Source organism: Oratosquilla oratoria, chromosome 11 (assembly GCF_046742065.1).
Source record: "Oratosquilla oratoria isolate Oo_2021 chromosome 11, ASM4674206v1, whole genome shotgun sequence".
Classification (NCBI taxonomy): Eukaryota; Metazoa; Arthropoda; class Malacostraca; order Stomatopoda; family Squillidae; genus Oratosquilla; species Oratosquilla oratoria.
The window spans coordinates 55,956,826-55,969,808 of record NC_134787.1 but is presented as its reverse complement, the minus strand read 5'-3'; the positions used below and the strand labels follow the sequence as shown (position 1 = coordinate 55,969,808).

Here is a 12,983-nt window from a genome sequence, read left to right as displayed (position 1 = left end):
ATGAATGATGATTAATGATCAACGTCGTGTATAGGTTCTTGTGATAGTTCTACACAGAGGGTTTAAAAATGATTCACTTACAACACCACCGAAACTATAATAATCACACAAGCGATAGTTCAGCATATCCCCTGATATGAAATTACCCGAGGTTACGCTCAAAACGGCTGTGGAGCTTCATGTTTCGAATTAGTGAAACCGAAGTAACATTTATTGCTACTGATATGGCTAACAGGCTAAGTCCAAACCATTTCAACTGAGGACGAAATAGTCTCGACTGATTAGGCCCCAGTTCATCTCTTTCTCCCAGCGGCTAAATACAATTATCTTTCACTAATTAGAACACAATGCACGAGATATAGACGCGGTTAAGTTTATTCATTTTTTTCTTTATTTCACGGAGTCATGAGTTTCCACAGGTTTACTCTGCTCATATATATAATACTAGGTAAACGTCCCACTAACTCGTTTTGCCTTTTCATTTAACCAAGTTTCTTTGAGGGTGTGTCTGCGTTTGTACACCATTTAAGTTGATTGGCATCTTTGATATTCAATAAAGCTTGTAATATACATTTGCGTTAAAAGTATGATAATTCTATATTTCATGCAGACAACCTTAAAACCCACATAAAGTTTTCATATTAATCATATATCACTTACTTGGCAAATGTAGTTACGAGAATGAACTATTCCCTCACGCATTGAAGATTTCTGATTGGGTTTTTTGGGTTTCGTGCAAGGTGATATGCGGGTTGAAATTTGGTCTCTTATTTTTCTTCTTCTTTTCCTTCTTCATTCTTCTTTGGACCAAAAAATCGGAGAGCATTAGAAGCGCGCTCGGAACATTACTATCACGCATAAACTATCCCCGAAATAGCATCGTAAGAGAATCACGACCCGGCGTCAAGTGCCGGTGTTTAGTGGAAAGTGCTGAATGTAATGAAGATTTCTGATTGGGTTTCGCGCAAACCGCGCGCACGAGCACTATGACGTGAGCGCCATGCAGGTTGAAATTTGTTGCCTTACTTTTCTTTTTCTTTGTTTTTGTTGGACCAAAAAATCGAAGAACATTCGGAGCGCGCTCGGAACGGTCACGCACAAACTATGTGAGCTGTCATGAGGGTCCTGCATTTGATGTATTTCTAGTTATAAGACTAAATGTGACGACACACTAGGCGTTTCTTGCTTGTATGCTATTTGCTTTTGCTATTTAGGTTAGTAGAAACGACTTCGGTTACAATATTCTAGACTTCCGCAGGAACATCTTAACAATGTATCTAACATTCCTATAGATTTAACTTATCATAGTTCGTCATTCAGCTTCTCATTTTATGACGTAGGAGTAATTTGACATTTGGAAATTCGAAAAAATAAAATATCGTTACCGAAGTCGTTTCTACTCAAGCGAAGTAGCCAAAGGAAATAATTACGAAAAAAAAAGAAAATTAACTCTTTATGCGAAAGTACAAACCAGCCTTAGAAAGAATAAGACATTTGTTGCTAACAACAACTTCTGCTCCTATTTGTCACGGCATTTTTGAGTTTCTTTAGATTGATATGAATCTTAAACTACAGAACATCTGCCTCTAAAGACATATTAAAAGAAACTGTCTAAAAAGTCACGCTGGGAAAGTGCACTGCACTACAAAAGGAGACTTTAAATTTGCGATGATTTATTGGCAGCCATAGTTAGAAATACCAATGGAAAAAAAAATTAACCCATCTAATATGAAAATATTGACAGCAGTGTCGAAGACGTTAATAGAAGGCAGCAACCGTCACAGTAACAGTCTAAAGTTTTCATTATGCTACGTTTTGCAACATAGCAGTGGGTAAGTACAATTTCAATGATAGCAGTAATGTAAGGGTGCCGTTAAAGACCTCTACAACTATCAACAGCACAAAAAAGTAAAATGTACATATGGAGAAAACATCCATTTTTCTCTACAACACATCTTGCCCGAACTATTACTAGTTTATAGAATGGAAAACTATTTTCAAAACCATGCCCAAATTTTAAGCTACAAATGTAAATAGATGGCTTTTAGGGTATACAACTGAAATAGCATTTCTGCCAAAGAGAAGGTACTATAACTTTGTGAAATATGAAATATATTACACACACACAAACACGCATACATCACACACACACACATATACACACACACACACACACGCATACACACACACACACACACACACACGCATATATATATATATATATATATATATTATATTATATTTATATATATATATGTATGTATATATATATATGTGTATGTGTATATATATATATATATATATATCTATATATATATGTATATATGTATATATATATATATATATATATATATATATATATATATATATATACATATATATATCCAACATTGTAACCACAGCTGTACATCTCAGACATTTAATCTCAAACACATTAAAATTTTACCTCTCTGCCTCTCTTAAAGTCCATGTCTCTGCCTCATATAGTACTGTTGGTACAATCACCCTTTCATATAATCTCCTCTTTGTACTCATTTCCAAATGCCCATTTCTCATGACACTTTTTAATCTCCTAAAGAACTTACTTCTCTCAATCTACAATTTACCTCCACCTCCACTCCTCCCTTTCCTGTCACGTAAGACCTTAAGTACCTAAAGCTATCCACTTGCTTCCAAATTGTTCCAAACCTCTCCCTTTGTACATCTCTTTATCTTACTTTTACCGACATTTACCTCCAACTTTCTCCTATCGCATACCTTCTCAAACTCCCTCACTAACTACTGAATCCCCACTCTAACCCCACCACAAGCGTTGTCGTCAGCAAACAATAACTGGCTCACCTCCCACTTTTATCCATTTTCTTTCACCATTTCCAACCCCCTGCCCATTACCCTTGCATTTACCCCTCGCACCACACCATCCATGTACACATTGAACAGACGATTAAGGGAAGCAGCCTTGCTGTGGATGTGTTGTGTCTTGCTGCATTGCTTCTGACCCAGGGCAGTAGGCGGGATACAGGGATGACCCGACACCCAGGAGGAGTTAAGGATGGTGGATGTATGTGTGAGATATACACACACACACACACACACACACACACACACACACACACACACACACTATATATATATATATATATATATATATATATATATATGTGGGGGGGGTGTATGCGTGTGTGTGTGTGTGTGTGTGTGTGTGTGTGTGTGTGTGTGTAAGTGTGTGTGTGTATGTACGTTTTTATGCATGTGTACGTGTGTGTCTATGTGTGTGTGAGTGTGGGTGTAGGTGTGGGTGTGGGTGTGGGTGTCTGTGTGGGTGTGTGTGGGTGTCTGTGTGGCTACGTACATGCGTGCGTGCGTGCGTGCGCTAACTTCAGAGGCATTGGGAATTCCAGGAGACAATTTCCACTCATGATGCTCTACTGAACATCAATAGAAACTAATCTAATGCCTATGATAAGCTGCGCTGTTACCAACAATCTTGATTTATAGAATTATCGCACACATTCCGACCCTGTACGTGTAATGATTGCATAAGTTTTATTAACTGAATACATTATGGACTCCTGTGACAATCAAAGAAGAATACCAATAATTTCTAACTTTCATTGTCTCTCCTTTCTTCTGCTCTCTTTAAATTTCTAATTTAGTGCACCCATAACTCCGTCGCTCATGTCGACAAAGTCCCCAAGGACGGAAGTGTTCGATATCATCAACAAAACACAATACAATTTCATTCACCTCGATTAAACAGTGTAAAATACAAACTGTCTCTCTTTGTTTAATCTGTCAAAACCAGGCTTTCTTTTGCCCCACTCGTCAGTTATATAAATTGTTTTTGTACAAATATCTTTTTGATTTCATTTCATCATTACAATGAATGCTTTTAAATGCAGTTAAGCATTTTTCAATCTCTTTCACATATTAGAAACATTGTTCTAAATAAAAAAAAGTTTAATGGTGCTAAAATATATCATCACTTTTGTCTAGCAAGTTTCAATCCACTATTCAAAGTCTTGCAGTTAGTAGCACAGCCTGCCTTGTTCGTGGTTGGGTCTGAATTAATCAAACGGTCTCAGATTTAGGCATCAGGGACAGACGAGAACATATACTTCAAACAGAATCGGGTATTTTTCCCTCGCCTTCTCCGCCATCTACCTGGTAGGTTCAGTCTGTAAGTTTATATCAGCTTCTTCAAGCAGGTTTTGTTTTGGAATGCTTGTCCCTTACACAACGATCTGCAGAAAGAATGTTCTGTTCACTAATGTCTCGATGATGTCCTCAGTCCACCTCCTTCTTGGTCGACCCAGAGGCTCTTTTCCTCATCGCAAATGAACGCGTTCAAGACACTAAAGACGTCCAACTCATTGCTGATATTTACATTTCTTAGTTTTATATTTTTCCGTTACCCATTTCATAATACGTAGAGACCTCACTTCTGCAACGTGTATTTTACTCCTAGATTAAGTTGTCGCTGTCCAGGATTCAGAACAAGGGTGGATCTCAGTACAATTTTATGAATAATCACTTTAACCTTGTGTGTCTTTGAGCACTGGGTACATGATTTTTTTTTTTTTTTTTTGTAGCTGGCTGTATGGTCGTCTATTCCTCCTTTGAGCTCGGCTTTTGCAGTATATGCTACCCGGAAAGATGAGTTGAAGTTGAAGCTCTTTGGAAATTTTGAAATGATATCTAGTCTATCAAAAATCTGTATTTTTGGAAAAACAGTGTTCCGAGCAAGGGCTAGTACGGCAAAGTGTTATAGATCAGGTCACTCCAAATGCTGTAGTCGCTTTCCAGCCATACCATCACAAATATAACACTTATATCACTCAATCAAGTCACTCACTCCGCTGGATCTTGAACCTCGTGTAGATTCTGGTCCGCCAACAGTAATCCCCCCCATGCCTTTCGGTCCTGTACTGCTTCCATCCACTAATATAACACTTATATGTATGACAAATATTGCATGTAGGAAGCGCCAAGTCAAACTGTGTCCTCAACATATTTTTGACCACGAAGAACCCACAGCCGGAATAAAAGGAAACTTAGAAGAAAGTATAACTTCTATATTTCTGCTAATAGCTATAGCCCTCTTCAGAAAAGTACTTTACTGAAGAGGGCTATAGCTATTAGCCGAAATATAGAAGTTATACTTTCTTCTAAGTTTCCTTTTATTCCGACTGTGGGTTCTTTGTGATTATTTTTAAAAATGTGCCACTACATTTTTTCCAAGTAATATTTTCGACCTTTCACATGATGAGTGAGGTTTGCCTAACTAAAAGCTGTGTTCGTAAACAGTGCGTTGATACTCGACATATGTACAAGAGTCATAAAAAATAAAATAGAAACACATAACCCAATTTAGTCAACCAAACCACAAGAAAACAATCTCCATTACATAAACAATCTCCATTACAAACACAATTGTACCATGACAAATGATCATTGTAGAAATTGGTAAGATATTACAGTCTGCCAAGATACGATTATCTTGAAAACGAGACGAGAAAATGGAATTAACTGGTTTCAGAGGAGAATTTAATTTGATGTCGGTACCGAAAAAAAAAAAAACATGGCGTGACTGCATTTCGCTAAATTAAGAAAAGTAACTGTTTGTTATGTCTTCTGAAACTTTCTGAGCTTGTAAATTAATCAGAATAAGTTAATCTAATGAAGTATTAGAATAATTAAAACCAAGTTATACGAATACTTTTAGAAAATTGAAGCTCTTCAAGATGATTAGCAAAGCCACTCAGATCTTTGTTTTTAATACACAATGAGCATGAAAATAGAGACAGAAATATCAGACTTGTCAAGTTTGTAAGAAGTTAGAAAGATTGTACATCGTGTATATACTACCATGCAACATAGTAAACAACCTTTTATGTTTCCTCATTGAGAGTTAGTTAACTGGTTTCTTGGTAATTCGTTCTTCCAGTTTCTTTCAGGGTATTTCTTATATTTCTTTTAAACAATGAAATATTTTTTTCAAAATAGATTGTAATTTTTTTTTGAACAATCATTATAGCTGTATAAAGGACAAATCCTATCGATATATGATACGTAGACATTATTACCACAAATAGATTTATTGAAAAACAAATGTGGTTGAATATTCTTCGCATTACTTTTATAGATTCTCGCTGGCCGAATGAGTTGGAGCGTCGCCATTTGCGGCGGAGGTCGAGGTGACACTATTTCATTTGCCACTAGCGAGTTGGACCAATGGAATGGTTAATTAGATCCTATGCTACAAAGTCCTCTGTAAGGGGCAATGTCCTAGCCTCCTGATAGGAGGGAGTTCACGACGTTTGACCAAATTATCGTCACTAGGACCGAGTTTATTCCTGACCGGTTTCGCTTTGAGCTTCTTCAGTGGAATAAACTCGGCCCTAGACCCGTGTCTTATTCTTCCACCTTCCTCAAACCTGTCACGATGTCTCAACATTCTTCGGAATGAAGAATTATTTTCCAAGAAGCTTTATGACATCCAACGCAACAGAAAGTTCGTGGCCATAAAATTTTGGTTGCATACATATGATTCATGATCTTCAAACAATTTATGTCATGACTGAAATAAAATTGCCCTTAATGACAGTCTTTATCTTTTATAAATACCTGGCAAATTATTAAGTAATCTTTAACCTCCTGACAACCTATCTTCAGTGAGAATTAATATAATAAGGAGAAAAATAAGAGTAACAAAAAAATTCTAAAATATATCCCCCAGTGTACCCTACGGGTACGCGTGCCAGATTCTGAGAACCGTCATTTCCGTTCACAGAATAGTTTACAAATCTTTATGGGATTTATCAGGTGTAATAAATATTTGGTAACCTATATGTTACAAATACAATGGCGTCACATCTATGTTCAACTGTACAGTCGTAAAATCTTTCCATTGTTCACTGACCAGACTTGTACTATATACTCACATTCTTATGCAATGCATGATATTAGTACATGGTTCATACGAGAGTTTTCGAGTGTTGTCTTTTCAAATTATTCGTGCGTGTAATGTCGTTGCATATTCTATCTGTATACATTCAGCAGCCACAATAACCCAACAAGCACCATTAGGTTATCCATACGGGCGTAGCGAGATTTGTCTCAACATTGGCTCGTCTTTATTCCGCTGACATCCTATATGTGCTCGTATGAATGTCATGATAGGACAAAGCACGTACATAGTGTTGTACAAAGAAAACAAACACAGAAACTGATCAGTAACGAATTAGGTATGGATATTACTAGCATTGAATGGAAAATAGTATGACATTCGCAGATATTGCTATAGTTTATTTTGTAACCCTAATGCAACGCGATGCAATCGATATTTAGCGTGTTTTTAATTCTGCCACACGCGATTGAATAAGATGACAATTTCATTTTCATTTTGCCTAAAGCTTATTCTTTTCATCTCCATGGTCGGGTTTTCAATCTATTTCGATCAATTTCTTCCGTTCCCGATGGTATTACTCCTTTCAATCTGGATATCACTAACCTATTCTATTAATTTCTGTATTCTTCGTTTGACAACAAAAGGCTTAATGGTCACTGATGTATGCCAAAATGGGCGTATAAATATGGATTTGTGTGTTACTATGTGAAAGTCAACATTATTATTTAGTCCAAACATCAGGTTATCAACCCTGAAACCCACTGGGTCCCCTTTAAATAGTATATTCTGGCTAATGCTAAACGATTTTATTCATATCAGATAAATAAACCTTTATGTTTTCGTGGATTAATACAAACAGAATTATCTAAGGTGGACTTTCTCACAACAGGATCAGTTCATTTTTTTAATTTGTTATGATGTTTCCCTATGGCTATTATTCGAATAGCAAGTAGGATTATAATTACACACACAAAAATGTAGAATGATTAGATATCCAGTCTTAAGATAATCATGAGCAAGCTATATTTTTGGTGCTGAGGAGAGGTCATAAGGATCAAACACCGATGCCATTTTATGGAAATTTTTCACAAATTTGTGAGAGAAATTTGCTCACATGGGATGTTTTTTGAGCAAGTTATATGTTGCAATGAACTTATTTGTGCATATAATAATTCCTTCTTTTTGTGGGAATAAAATGTGGAAATCCAGATTTTCTTGTGGGAATTTTGTGGAAAAAAGTCTCTCATTTTGTAGAAGGAATTTGCTCACATGGAATGCTTTGTGAGTAAATTATATGTTGCAGTGAACTTATTTGTGTACATGATAATTCATTCTTCTTTTGGGGAAAAATGTGGAAATCCAGATTTCCTTGTTAGAATTTTATGGGGGAAGAAAATCTCGCTCATTTTGTGGGAATTTTCCACAAATTTGTGGGAGGAATTTGCTCACACGGGATGTTTTGTGAGCAAATTATATGTTGCAATGAACTTCATTATGTATATAATAATTCCTTCCTCTTGTGGGGAAAAATGTGGAATTTTGTGGTAAAAATCTCACTCATTTGTGGAAACTGGTACTTATTTGTGTATATAACAATTCCTTCTCTTTGTGGAAAGAAAAAATGTGGAAATCCAGATTTTCTTGTGGGAATTTTGTGGTAAAAATCTCACTCATTTTTGGGAATTGGCACTTATTTGTGTATATAACAATTCCTTCTCTTTGTGGAAAGAAAAAATGTGGAAATCCAGATTTCCTTGTGGGAATTTTGTGGTAAAAATCTCACTCATTTTTGGGAATTGGCACTTATTTGTGTATATAATAATTCCTTCTTTTTGTGGGAATAAAAAATGTGAAAATCCAGATTTCCTTGTGGGAATTTTATGGTACAAATCACACTCACTTGTGGAAACTGGCACCTATTTGTGTATATGATAATTCCTTCTTTTTGTGGAAAGAAAAAATGTGGAAATCCAGATTTCCTTGTGGAAATTTTGTGGTAAAAATCTCACTCATTTTTGGGAATTGGCACTTATTTGTGTATATAATTCCTTCTCTTTGTGGAAAGAAAAAACGTGGAAATCCAGATTTCCTTGTGGGAATTTTGTAGTAAAAATCTCACTCATTTTTGGGAATTGGCACTTATTTGTGTATATAATTCCTTCTCTTTGTGGAAAGAAAAAACGTGGAAATCCAGATTTCCTTGTGGGAATTTTGTAGTAAAAATCTCACTCATTTATGGAAACTGGTACTTATTTGTATAACAATTCCTTCTCTTTGTGGAAAGAAAAAATGAGGAAATCCAGATTTCCTTGTGGGAATTTTGTGGTAAAAATCTCACTCATTTTTGGGAATTGGCACTTCTTTGTGTATATAATAATTCCTTCTGTTTGTGGGAAGAAAAAATGTGGAAATCCAGATTTCCTTGTGGAAATTTTGTGGTAAAAATCACTCATGTAGTGGAAACTGGCACCTATTTGTGTATAAAATAATTCCTTCTTTTTGTGTGAAGAAAAAATGTGGAAATCCAAATTTCCTTGTGGGAATTTTGTGGTAAATATTTCACTCATTTGTGGAAACTGGTACTTATTTGTGAATATAATAATTCCTTTTTATGGGGTAAAAGTGGAAATTTAGATTTTCTTGTGGGAATTTTGTGGTAAAAATATCACTCATTTGTGGGAACTGGAACTTATTTGTGTATATAGTAGTTCCTTCTTTTTGTGGGGAAAACTTGGAAATTCAGATTTTCTTGTGGGAATTTTGTGGTAAAATTCTCCCTCCTTTGTGGAAACTGGCATTTATTTGTGTATATAATAATTTCTTCTTTTTGTGAGAAGAAAAAAATGTGGAAATCCAGATTTCCTTGTGGGAAGTTTGTGGTAAAAATCTCACTCATTTTTGGGAATTGGCACTTATTTGTGTATATAATTCCTTCTTTTTGTGTGAAGAAAAAATGTGGAAATCCAGATTTCCTTGTGGGAATTTTGTGGTAAAAATCACACTCATTTGTGGAAACTGGCACTTATTTGTGTATATAATAATTCCTTCTTTTTGACGGAAGAAAAAATGTGGAAATCCAGATTTCCTTGTGGGAATTTTGTGGTTTAAAATCTCACTCATTTGTGGAAACTGGTACTTATTTATGTATATAATATTTCCTTTTTGAGGGAAAAATTTGGAAATTCAGATTTTCTTGTGGGAATTTTGTGGTAAAAATCTCACTCATTTGTGGAAACTGGTACTTATTTGTGTATATAATAATTCCTTTTTGTGGGGAAAATGTGGAAAAATTCAGATTTTCTTGTGGGAATTTTGTGGTAAAAATCTCACTCATTTGTGGAAACTGGTACTTATTTGTGTATATAATAATTCCTTTTTGTGGGGAAAATGTGAAAATTCAGATTTTCTTGTGGGAATTTTGTGGTAAAAATCTCACTCATTTGTGGAAACTGGTATTTATTTATGTATATAATAATTCCTTCTTTTTGTGGAGAAAAAATCTGGAAATCCAGATTTCCTTGTGGGATTTTGTGGTAAAAATCTCAGTCATTTGTGGGAGCTGGTACTTATTTGTGTATATAATAATTCCTTTTTGTGGGGAAAATGTGAAAATTCAGATTTTCTTGTGGGAATTTTGTGGTAAAAATCTCACTCATTTGTGGAAACTGGTATTTATTTGTGTATATAATAATTCCTTCTTTTTGTGGAGAAAAAATCTGGAAATCCAGATTTCCTTGTGGGATTTTGTGGTAAAAATCTCAGTCATTTGTGGGAGCTGGTACTTATTTGTGTATATAATAATTCCTTTTTGTGGGGAAAATGTGTAAATTCAGATTTTCTTGTGGGAATTTTGTGGTAAAAATCTCACTCATTTGTGGAAACTGGTACTTATTTGTGTATATAATAATTCCTTTTTGTTGGGAAAATGTGGAAAAATTCAAATTTCCTTGTGGGATTTTGTGGTAAAAATCTCAGTTATTTGTGGGAGCTGGCAGTGCCAACGACGGGAGAGGTGCCACGCATCGCCGAAATTCGCTTTTGGCCTTTTCGGAGTAGAATGATTCGACGAAAGAAAAAATAAATTTAAAAATGGCATCCAGCAAAGCAGGGTTACTGAGTGCATAGATAAACAACGAAGAAGAAATATAGAAAGAAGTAAATGAATCAAAAGATAGATTAGATAGATTAGCTAAATAAAAGTTAAATAGATAAATAATCAAGTATTACATGAATGGATAAATTTATCAGTACATTAATAAGTTGTCTAATTAATCAAATCCTTATTTGAAATATAATTGATAAATAATCAAGTACTACATGAACGGATAAATTTATTGAAACATTAAAAAGTTGTCTGATTAATCAAAGACTCGGTTAACATATAATTGATAAATGAAGAAATAGAGTATGAACATATCAAATAGATATATGTGTAAGAAAACAAATTAATACATGAAAAATTGACTCGTAAACACATAAATACCAAATAAAATTCAAACTTCAGACACAAAATGGCTGAAAGATAACTAAATACAAGAGATGAAATACAAATTACGATCCCACGGATTCTTAGAGAGTGCTTAGAAAATTATAGAAAAGTAAAATGTTTAAGAAAAATATGCTCAGTTCTCAAGAAAAATGGTTGCCATTGAACGCAAACATGCGCATGTACATGCACACATATGCGCGCACACACACACACACACACACACACACACACACACACACACACACACACACACACACACACACACACACACACACACACACACACACACACACACACACAGATATATATATATATATATATATATACGCACATGCGCATGCACACACACGCGCACATAATTCTCATGTGTTTAAACTTAAATAATTTCACATCTATTTTTCATATATGATCCCTCTGGTCATATTCATTCCTTAGCTTCTACAAGGCTAGAGATCTTTTTTTTTACACAAATATGTTTGGAATTATGTAAATGTGAAATTACTCTAATGTTGAAAGTAATACGAGTACGTACAGTTTCCGTCGAGACGCGCCCGCGTTTTCAGTGTCACGGTTGGTAATTCTTTTGGTTTAGAAGTTCCAGTGTGACATGGTTGAACCAAAGAGAAAGAGAAACAAAAGATGAGGAAGACGGATAGACAGACAGAACAAAAACAAAGACAGAAAGACAGATACAGACAGACAGACAGAGACAGATAGAGAAAGAGACAGGTAGAGACAGAGACAGAAACAGACTGACAGACATACAAAGACAGAAAGAAAGGCAAATGCAAATAGACAGACAGAATGACAGAGGGACCGAAAGACAGAGAGAAAACCAGACAGAAAGATGGAGTGAGTGAGTGAGTGAGTGAGAGAGAGAGAGAGAGAGAGAGAGAGAGAGAGAGAGAGAGAGAGAGAGAGAGAGAGAGAGAGAGAGAGAGAGAGAGAGAGAGAGAGAGAGAGAGAGAGAGAGAGAGAGAGAGGGGGGGGGGGGGAGAGAGGGAGAGAGAGAGAGAGAGAGAGAGAGAGAGAGAGAGAGAGAGAGAGAGAGAGAGAGAGAGAGAGAGAGAGAGAGAGAGAGAGAGAGAGAGAGAGAGAGAGAGAGAGAGAGAAAGTATAAATAAACGTATGCCCAAGTAATGATTTTGTGAACTTTACTTCATAATATTATGATTTCTCTTCTCGTAATGTTTATGTGCACACGTTTACTTGGGTTAGAGGAAGTAATCACTCTAAACATAAGAACATAAGAATAAAGGAGACTGCAAAAGACCATAAGGCCTACACTAGACAGTTCTGTAAATGTTATCACAGTTTCAAGTAAGCTTCATAAATATTTTTCTTTTTGGAAAACGGTCTCGTTTCGTTTACGATAACTCGTTTCATTCCATTTCCAACTTGTCGTAACTTTCTGCAATCGATGTAGATTTTACGAACTAGTTAAGAATTTTATAACATTTCTGTCAATAGTTTAGGGTCCTTTGAGACACCTTTAAGGATCAGAGTAACACATCATTCGTCTATGATGCAGTTTTTTTTTTTCTTTTTCTTTTTTTTTCTTTTTTTTAACTCAAAGTGGATCTT

The 12,983-nt window shown here is 35.4% G+C and overlaps 1 protein-coding gene across 5 annotated transcripts in view; it reads right to left on the bottom strand.

Moving 5' to 3' along the window:
• LOC143029836 (glutamate receptor ionotropic, NMDA 2B-like) overlaps window positions 1-12,983 on the bottom strand; it is a 597,917-nt gene that overhangs the window by 479,275 nt on the left and 105,659 nt on the right. The window contains exon 1 of one of the 5 annotated variants that reach the window (XM_076192925.1): window positions 661-776. The exons of the other annotated variants lie outside the window; for them this stretch is intronic. The gene's annotated coding sequence lies outside the window, so the exon portion shown is untranslated. Of the gene's footprint in view, window positions 1-660; window positions 777-12,983 lie in introns of those variants that run through there. 5 annotated transcript variants of the gene reach the window in all.